The sequence below is a fragment of the Protopterus annectens genome, chromosome 5.part1 (assembly GCF_019279795.1).
Source record: "Protopterus annectens isolate FY-2018-M chromosome 5.part1, PAN1.0, whole genome shotgun sequence".
Lineage (NCBI taxonomy): Eukaryota > Metazoa > Chordata > Ceratodontiformes > Protopteridae > Protopterus > Protopterus annectens.
In genome coordinates this window covers 485955001-485965000 of record NC_056736.1, presented here as the reverse complement: position 1 = coordinate 485965000, position 10000 = coordinate 485955001, and positions in this window count along the sequence as shown.

Here is a 10000-nt window from a genome sequence, read left to right as displayed (position 1 = left end):
TAACCCTCCTGTGTTTGCTTGTACTTGGAAAAGTAGATGCCAAACAAGAGTGGGCCCAGGACTGAGCCCTGTGGTACACCACTTGTGACAGGCTTTGAGTCTGACATGGCGCCAGCAACTCTGACCCTGTGGGTTCTGTCACTCAGCCAGTTTGCAACCCATCTTGTGATGTATGGGTTAACATTTAAGCGATGAGTTTTTCAATGATACCCGAGTGGGGTATTGTATCGAAGGCCTTCGCCAGATCGAGGTAGGCTGTATGGACTGCCTTTCCCTCATCAATGGCTTTGGTGACTGTTTGAAAAAGTCAACCAAGTTTAGAAGGCATGATCTGCCTTTGACAAAGCCAAACTGGGATGGATCCAAAGTCTGCAAATTTCCTATGTCTTTATTTATGAGGTCCATTATGATCCTCTCCATGGCTTTGCAGATAAGGCTTGTCAAGCTAATGAGCCGGTAATTTCCAGGGTCGGTGGAGGCACCACCTTTGTGAAGTGGGACCACAGTTGCAGTGCGCCACTCCCTGAGTACGTATCCAGAGGTAAGACTATGATTAAACAGCTGTCCTAGCTGTGGGTTTAATTCCTCGTTGAGTTCGTGGAGCACACAGCCGGGGACACCATCAGGTCCCATGGATGCTGTGTTTTTTGCTTTGGAGAGAGCAGTTCTCACTTGGGCGTTGGAGATGTTTGGGGGGCTGCAATCGCTTGGTATAGATATCTCTCTTTTTGGGGGGGAGGGGGGGAGAAGTTTGCACTGAACCTGTCAGCCAGTATGTTGGCAATGTCTGTAGGATCAGTAATCTTCACATCTTTGTAAACATCACATTATTTGTAAATTTCCCATAAAGACTTGCAATTTTCTCAGGAACTGTCTTGACTTCATGAAGTTTAGGGTTAATTGCAAGTTGGTTAGGCAATCAATGGCCAGCTACTGGAATCTGCTTATCCCCTCCAATGAAATAACCAGGTGTTCATTCAGATAAAAATACATGTGGGCAACTTGTGCTTTCAGAAGTATGAATACCAAGTTCCAAGTTCTTGAGCTGCAGCATTGTGTACAGACCATATGGGAGCAATATTAACTGGAAATGCTTGCAACTTAAGCTGAATCTGACAACCTGTCAGCAATCACAGTGACCAGGGAAATTCAGATAGGCATCTTTTAGGTTCACTGGAACTAAGAAACTATCAGTGACAACAGGAGAAAGGTCCCCAAGGTGAACATTTTAAACTTTGTAATCCTTAAAAAAATGATCGGTCTGAACAAGTCCAGAATGGATCCTGGGACCTATCAATCTGATGTCAATCTTCATTCTATCCTCACAGATGAGTTCAGATCCAATCCATCAGATCTGACTTGGCTGATACTATAGCTCGCAATCACCAGATCTCTTGGGCTTACCCACAATGCATCCTACCAACTACCCCAGATCTCGTTTACCACTTTTAGCTAATGGACATGGTCGACTAGTCTCTCTCGGGTCTCCTTCCTTTCTCTTTTGGAGAAGCCATATCCCAGTCTCCAAAGTCAAAGCCTTCCACCTCCTCAAAATCTTCCTGGGATTCTTCACAGAAATAGAGTGCTAAACATCCGGTCTCAACCCCAGATCAGAGAAAGATGAAACTTTTGGATCTGACTGCTCCTTTGGATCATATAACTTGTAAAATAAATATTACATTTCTGGCACAATCCAAGTTAGATCAGACACAATCTTCAGATCAGACACAGCCTATGATGACTCTAGATTTACCTCGTACTAGAAACTTTTCGCCGGTTGACCCAGTACCAGACAAATTTCCATCACTTTTTCTGCAGAGACCATCATCCTCCTCCATTTACTCTGCTTATTCTTCCAGAAGTCTCACAGAAGAAGATGTGGAGAGAGTGGTGAGGAAGATTCTCTTGGCTCAGGGGGAGCTTGGTTTTATCTCGGCACCTACCCCTCTGGGTCAAGTGGTCCAATCTTCCACTACACCACCCCTGTAAGTTCTTCTTCTGACCCCATCTGCTGTTTTAGAGTTTCAGGATCCCAGTCATCCTGATCTGTCAGTCTTGGATCTGAGGATCTCTGTATCTTCAGATCTGACACCTCCTATCTTTTCAGATCAGGAGAGCTCTTGGAGCTGAAGCCTGCCTACTGGATCTGGGGTGCAGCATTCAACTAAAAAGTTTTCAGAGACATCTCTGTTCTTCGGTGCTTTGTCACTGGATAGTTCAGCTCCTGCTTCCTCCTCAAGGGGGTGGTGCCGATGGATCAGGGAGAGGGGATGATTTGGAAACCTGGCTTCTCGGATCAGAGCCTATCTCTGGCTCATATGAGCTCTGTCTTCAAGGCTGTGAAGACAGTGTTCACTGCCTCAGCAGCCTTGATGGACCCTTACTCCTCAGATCCTACCTATTCTACTATGATGCCCCAGCATCTGGAGGCTCAACTACTCTCACCATGGGGACATCCTGTACCGAAGCCTCAGGTTTCCTCTTAGTGAATTTTGATTTCCTGTTTCGATACTTCCCTAGAACATTCCACTGATGAAGTACCCAGGAAAAGGATGTGCAAGGGGAAGCACGTAGACTCCCCAAAGTAATCCGTCACTGAAGACATGGATTTTGACAAAGGGGAAGGGTCCCCATGGTCACCTCCTGAAGATGTAACCTTCAGAGACTTATTAGAAAAATCTAAAACAGAGATGTGGCTTAACATTCTCAAACCATATATAGGAGGAATCCATTGTCCTAGAGGCGTTCGGTACAGGTCAGTCTACTTTTTGGTTGATTCGACCCACCGACGACCTCGTAGACATGATATCTAGGTGATCATGGAAAGAGCCTGACTCCATAGAGCCAATACCTCAGAGACCAGGCAGGATAATGGTACCACCTGTGGACATACAGTTTTGAGGGAAAGGGGTTCCATTTGATGGCATGGTTGTTGCGGCAGCCACAAAGAAGGAAATAGCCGATGAGAGTTCCGGACAATGGACAGACTGAGGAAGCATGTCTTTGCTTCAGCAACCTTTGAATTACGATTGCTGAACTATTTGGCACATTATGTTACACTTCAGAGAGCTGACCAAAGAGTTATCAAATACTCTCTCAGGAACTGTATCTGCAGAGGTTAAGGATTCTGTAACTTCTCAGTTGGCAACCCTACAGGCTATTTCCAATAGTTCCATAGGGTTAATTTCCAGCATAGTAGAAGGAACTTCAAGAGCTGCTGGTTCAGGCATTTCCATGAGCAGGCATGCCTGGATGTGCTTATGTGACTTTGCAGAGCCTTTCAAGTCCAATTTCATCAATGTTCCCTTTGAAGGAACAACTCTTTTTGGTCCTAAAGTGAAAGAAACACTCTCCAGGTGTAAAAAGGATGGTAAGACATTGTCTGTCATGGGCATATGTTTTTCGGTCCTACCCCCCCCCCCCCAAGAGATCCTTCTCCTGGAGTCAACTGAGTGGCAACAAATGTGTTTCAAAAAATCTCAAGGTCCATTCCATAAAGCACATTGAGGGAGTGCCCCCAGAAGTGAAGGGGAGAACTCCAATGGACATTGTCAGCCTTGTGTCAGAGCTGACTCACAAAACCAGGGTTCATGAGAATCTTTCTTTGATAAACCCTATCAGTGTTCCTGAATGAAGGCCTGAATATCCACCTCTGGAGACAGTTGGGGAAGATTGTCCCTGCAACAGACAACCTGGCTAGAATTAACAAAAGATACTTAGGTGCAGAGGATTATATCCAGAGATTATATAATGCTAATAATATTTTCCCTTCCAACTCCAACTCCAAGGAAAATCACAGAAGTTCCACCCAGTCAGATGGATCAAGCAGTAATTCAGATTCGAAAGCAGTTAAAAAAAAGAGTCACCCAAGACATTCCACCAGACCAGATAGGATCCAGAACTTATTTTTAGTGGACTGGAGGCCAATTTTGGATCTCACAAATCAAAATAAATTTATTCAATAAATCAAGTTCCGGATGGTCACTGTTCAGTCAGTTCTCCCTTTTCTGGGCAAGGATGACAGGATGTGCTCGATAGATCTCCAGGATGTCTGCTATCACATAAAGATAATCAGGTGGCCTGGGAAGTACCTACCCATCTGGCTGGGAGCAAGTCATTACCAATTCAAGGTGTTTACCAAATGCATGGCAGTAGTAGCAGCATACCTCAGACTGCAGGTATTCCAGGTGTTTCCCTACTTGGATGACTGGCTAATGACTGCTCTGACCATGCATCAACTCATACAGTCAAGAGATCAGGTTGTCCACACCTGTACGCTCTTAAAAAATAACCATAAACTACAAAAAATCACAACTCCAACCAGGAGATCAGGTGGCTGTGAGCTATAGCATCAGCTGAGTCAGATCCGACAGATTGGATTCAAACCCATTTGTTAGGAAAGAATGAAGATTGACAACACAGATAGAACATTATGGTGAGTACATATCTTCTTTTTCTTGTGGTTTATGGAGAGTCTGGAATAAAATGTCTGGTTATTCTCTTCATAAGACTCTTCCCAACACATCGAGAACAATTAACTGTTTGATGGCCATTATGGCTAGATGGTTCTGCAGCTGAGACAATAGGCATGCCATTAAAGAACTGACGTTCTTTGAACCGTGACTTGTAGCTTGTGACCCTGATAAACAACATCCTTTACCCACATGTCAAATATCACTTAGCCAGTTGTCCTTGAAGTGAGTCAATCATACAGAAAATATGTCAAAGGTAGGGGGAAGGTGAAAAAAGGTGGAAGGAAGGGTCAGATATAATCAGTGGTGGTTAGGTTGCTCTTGGGCAGAAGGAAATGTTTCACTCTTTCCCATCTTGATGATTTCCCACGCCTGTTTTTTTTTTTTTTGTCAAAGCCTTTTCTTTGCTTAATTTGCTTAGTTGGGTAGCTCCAGCTGTATGTCAGAATAGGTGGATGAAAGCTGTTTCATTTACTAATTTATTTTACACTTTGCCCTTTGCACTTAAAAATGTTTTTTTTAGAATGAAACCTAAAATGCAAACACTTGTCTAAGAGCAAATACAGAAGCTACATTTTAACATCTTGTGGAGTGGCTGCAGCCTTGCCCAAACACTTGTCTTTATTACCATTCCAGTGACAGCATGTCTGTTGCAGCCTCAGACAATATTATAACAATACAGCATTTTCTTGCATGCCTATTCTTCATAAAAATGGTCTGATCTACCTTGTATCTTTGTTCTTTAGGGTTTCATTTGGGACATCCAAAGCCATTTCCTTGATGTGTTGGAGAATTTATTTATGGCATCTGATTGCATAAATTCGGCAATTCATTTTACTAAGTATTCTGGTGGCAGACGTAGACCTTCTAACCAAAATAGCTCAAAGCCTCACTCTGCTTATCATTAAGAAGCATATTTAGGCCCGGAGTCAGTTTTTCCTGCCAGGACATTCTCCATTTCTATTTCCGATGTAGGCTGCTATACATATAATTAAAATCTTCTTGCACTCTGACATAATTCTCTAATTTCCTAGAGTCAGAAAGACAGGAGTTTAGGTACAGCTATGCCATTTCAAGGGCATTCTCAAATGCATAGAGGATGGGGATACCTCAAGAAGCTTGGGCTCTGTCATGCACATAAGGTTGAGATACTTTGTTTTAGATTTTGGTACTTCTTTGGAGTTCTTTAATGTGATCACATATCAGGGATTCTGTCAAATGCTCCATCTTCTGGAGAGGAGTCCATGGAAATGATTTCTTCATCATCTGTGTCCAACCCTGGTGGGAAAATCTGTGAAAAGTAACAAAGTTCTTCTCTATCTAGAACAAACTCCAATGAATCTGATGAAAGAAATTCTTTGACTCTTCTATGAGCAATATTTTTAAATAAACAGAGGGTTCTACAGTGTGGGCATTAATCATGTATAAGCAATATTCTTCAGCAATTTCCACTACATAATGAATAACATATAGAGGTGATCTGCGATGAGCAACTACTGATGCTGGCAAGAAACTCATTTAGACAGAACTCTAGAAAAGTATTAGATATGTATTGTATTTTAAGCTATCTCCTCTTGTTTAGTGTCATTAAGCTTATCCTTTAGACATTTTGTTCAGCCTTGTAATTTAAATTTATGTTACTAAATATAGGAAATAAATAGTGTTAGGTCTCATGCTTCCTATGTGTCACTTTCAAAAGAGATAAACAAGTTTGAAGTTATATTTCTGACCAGTTCGTTATTTAAGAAGTAAAGAGTTTGAAATTATTAATGTGTTGGCAAACTGGTGTGGTAAACAGTGTCCCTTTTACATTGAGAAAAATATTTAAGTCCCCTTATGTATTTCTTAGGATACAAAAGGTAGAATTCAAATTGACAAGGACTAAATTAACTAGAATGTTATGGAAACTTGCCTACTCTTTTCTTGGAAAGTATCATGGGATCCTTTACTTATCACCACCCTAAAGCAGGTGGGACCTCAGTTTAATGTCAGACAAACAGTACAGTCTAATAAGGTAGAGTCTCTTTATTAAGCTCACCTTTCTTGGAATGATCAAATTCATTTCACACTGCGTCTCATAATAAACTATTACAAAAATTTTCCACTTATTGCCTCTCACTCAACTCACAGTCCTAGGTTAACATCTACCTTACTGACATTTGTTGAAAAGTAAAGAGGTAAAATGAATATCCCTTTCAACTCATCATTGTAGATGTACTATGACTGCGGTGGTGGTGCTGCGGTAGCGTTGTCACCTCACAGTTAGACGTTGCCAGTCCGATTCTCAATTAGAGCGTCTTCTGTGTGGCGACATGCGTGAATGGGTGTTCCTTCATTGAAGGTTATGCGTTAGGCCCGGCAAGCCAGCGTGTAAAAATCTACTGCCAATCATTAGCGGACCGCTGTGGCGACCCCTAACTGGGAAAAGCCAAAAGACACAAACATTGTAGATGTACTATACGTTCCATGCTCAGATGCCTCCCGTTTAACATATTCATGAATTACCTATTCTCTACTGCCAAGCATGGCACCATGATTAAATACCCGGAAGATTCAACACTTATCAGTTCTGCCCCCAACCTTCCCAGACTTCAGAAACTGACACAAGTATCTTACTCTTCTACAGAATCTTGTTTGGGTAACTCACAGCTTCAACTACCCCCCCCACCCCGAAAAAAATAAATAAACTACTACTGTTCACACCCAACTCCCTCTCCCAAATCAAAACTCACCTTAATACAACCTCAGTTAATAAAACAAAGGTCGATTTGGTACCACGTGCAACACTATTAGTAGTACTTACAGATAACAGTCTGCAATGTGATATTCACATTCAAACATCTGTTGAAAAAACATCAAAAGCTTTGTCTGCTTTAATGAGCCAAACCTTTCCTCACAGACAGGAACATGGAGACACTTGTTAAAACTTGTCTGCTTCCTGCTCTGCCATATTCCTCTCCTACATCAACACAGAAAGCAAAATTGGAACAATGCAGCAATATAATAGCAAAATATACTGCAGACATCTCCCATAGAACTGATCATTGCAGAGCCCTACAGCAATTTAACTAGATGGAACTCTCACACCAGCTTCACTAGTCGTAGCTTATAGAAATTTGCAATATATTACAGTACCAAGACAGATGCCCAGCTGTGCAGCCTTGCTTTAAGTGCTTTCAACAACAAAACCTCACCTCTGCTTAGCATTACCAAATCACGAAATACTGCTGGCACTGTTAGTTTTCCACTTATGCCTCCAAAATATGAAATGCCGTTCTGGCTCAGCAACAGACATACTTTTAAATTAAATCTTAGACAAATCCTAAGAGAATCCTGGCTTTACCTGTGTGTATCACCTGGCAAAAACAATTAAATCACTTCTGCCTTGCACCAGTTCTCTAACTTGTTCAACACATATCTGCTGACATATATAGTCTTACAAATGATTTTTCCATACTCTGCACTAACTTTGCCTGTCAACATTACACCTTTTCTTTGTTTCTCCCTTCTTTATATTCCTTCCTCTGTTATTCCAACACATTTCGACCCTCACATAAATCTACAGTCTTATCTTAGTCCCCCAACAATATAGTCATCTCTCTACTTCCTGTGCATTATGGATTTGTCTTCACACAGAAACCAATATACAGTATCCATTTTCTATCCGCTCTTGTATCTCATTTTGTCATTACTAATGATAATATGACTCAGTTATTTTGTATTGTAGTGTAACTGCTTTTGTATAATTCATTACATTTCTTTTGATTTAAATTGTTTTCCCTGATATTAACCTCTTTAGTTTTACAATTACACATATTTCCCCCCTGGACCTTCACTGAGCAAAGACTATCAAGCCCAGTCATACTTTCCTAGCAAATAGAAGAAAAATAAACAAGCTTCTATGCAGTTATACAGTATCACAACTCTGACATCAATCCAAGAGCCTGGGGTACGCGAGAAGAACCCATGGCCTTCCAATTCTATTAGTATTAAAGAAATGCATGATACTTATTGAAACATTTGCTGTGCAGTGCATGTTTTTCAACAGTAAATAGTACAAAAAACTCTGTTGAGAATCAAAAGTTAAGTATCAAAATGTTTATGACTGTCTAAAATCCTGAGCTGCAAACAAATTGGATAGTCTCTTTTATAAGTAATTAAGTTCCATGGATGAGTCTTGCTCACTTCTCAGAAAAAGTATTTTTACAGTCAGTAGTTTTTGTAAGTTTTACAGAATTTAGAAAATATTTTACAATTATGACCAGCAATCAGGAAGAAATTAAGGCTAGTAAAATGTATAGTAAAATTTCATACTGTTTTTATTACTGTTAATGAAGTGCTGTAGGCATTCTAAGTGCTTCGAGGTACCAGGATATTTAATTATGACAGCCATCTCAGAATGAATATGCATCACTATGACACAGTACATCACCTTCCTGAAGAAGTGGATTGAAAAGTTAATACAGTGAATGGACTGGAAGTTTACGAAGGTTTTAACAAATGTGAAAAAATATAGTTAGGTCATAAAGATCGATGGTCCCTCAACCGTAAAACTACAGAAATACTTATGTCTTTTGAAAACATTCTACAGTGTTGCTGCTCAGAAATGATTCTCTTAGCACACATCATTTACTATTCTGATTCACCCAGGAGTCTTGGCAATGGGAACAAATCTGTACACTGGATAAAAGAGATGGATGGACATGATGGACAAGCAAACCAACTAGGCCAAAAAAGTTTCCTATCCGTATTCATTTTATTGACTGGAAGTACCATGGAGAACTGCAGTTGTGCTTACAGTTTATCTAATGCAAGTCATCTGCATAGCAAATACAGCTACCTTTCATTTGTCTCTTTCTGTCATTTGTACATAATTCACCAATGGCATCTTGGTCACTTGGACTAGTAGCTGTTTCTAGTGTTAGAAGAATTCACTTCCTGCATCATACTTCTAAGAGCAAGAAATCTGGACAAAGCCAAAAATAATGGGGGACAAGTAGGGACACTTTTTAAATACTGCTCTTACAGATAGTTGATAGCACAACAGGTTTTGTATTGTTAGTCTTTTTCTGAAGGATATGAAATCTGAAACTGTCTGCATGTCCTCCCTGAGGTCATGTGGGTTTCCTCCGGGTGCTCCGATTTCCTCCCACATCTCAAAGACATGCAGTAGGTGGATTGGACACTCTAAATTGGCCCTAGGTGTGAGTGTGTGCGTGCGCCTTCTGTGGAAGGTTGGGCGCCGGGCTGGCAACTCAATACCATAAAACTCCACTGCCAATCATGAGCGACAGATGATCCACTGTGGCGACCCCTAACCGGGAAAAGACGAAAGAAGAAGAAGAAAAAGGCTTTCATTATTTGTTATTATAATGTAACTTCAATCTTCAGTGATTTGCCAGAAAAACACAAATTTTATGAGGAACAGACCAAATATATGAGACAAAAATCTGGTCATTCTTCAAAAATTTGTAGAGTTGGGAGGTCCCTGTGTTCACCAAGTGTTCCTTGACAGCTCTTTTCCCTTC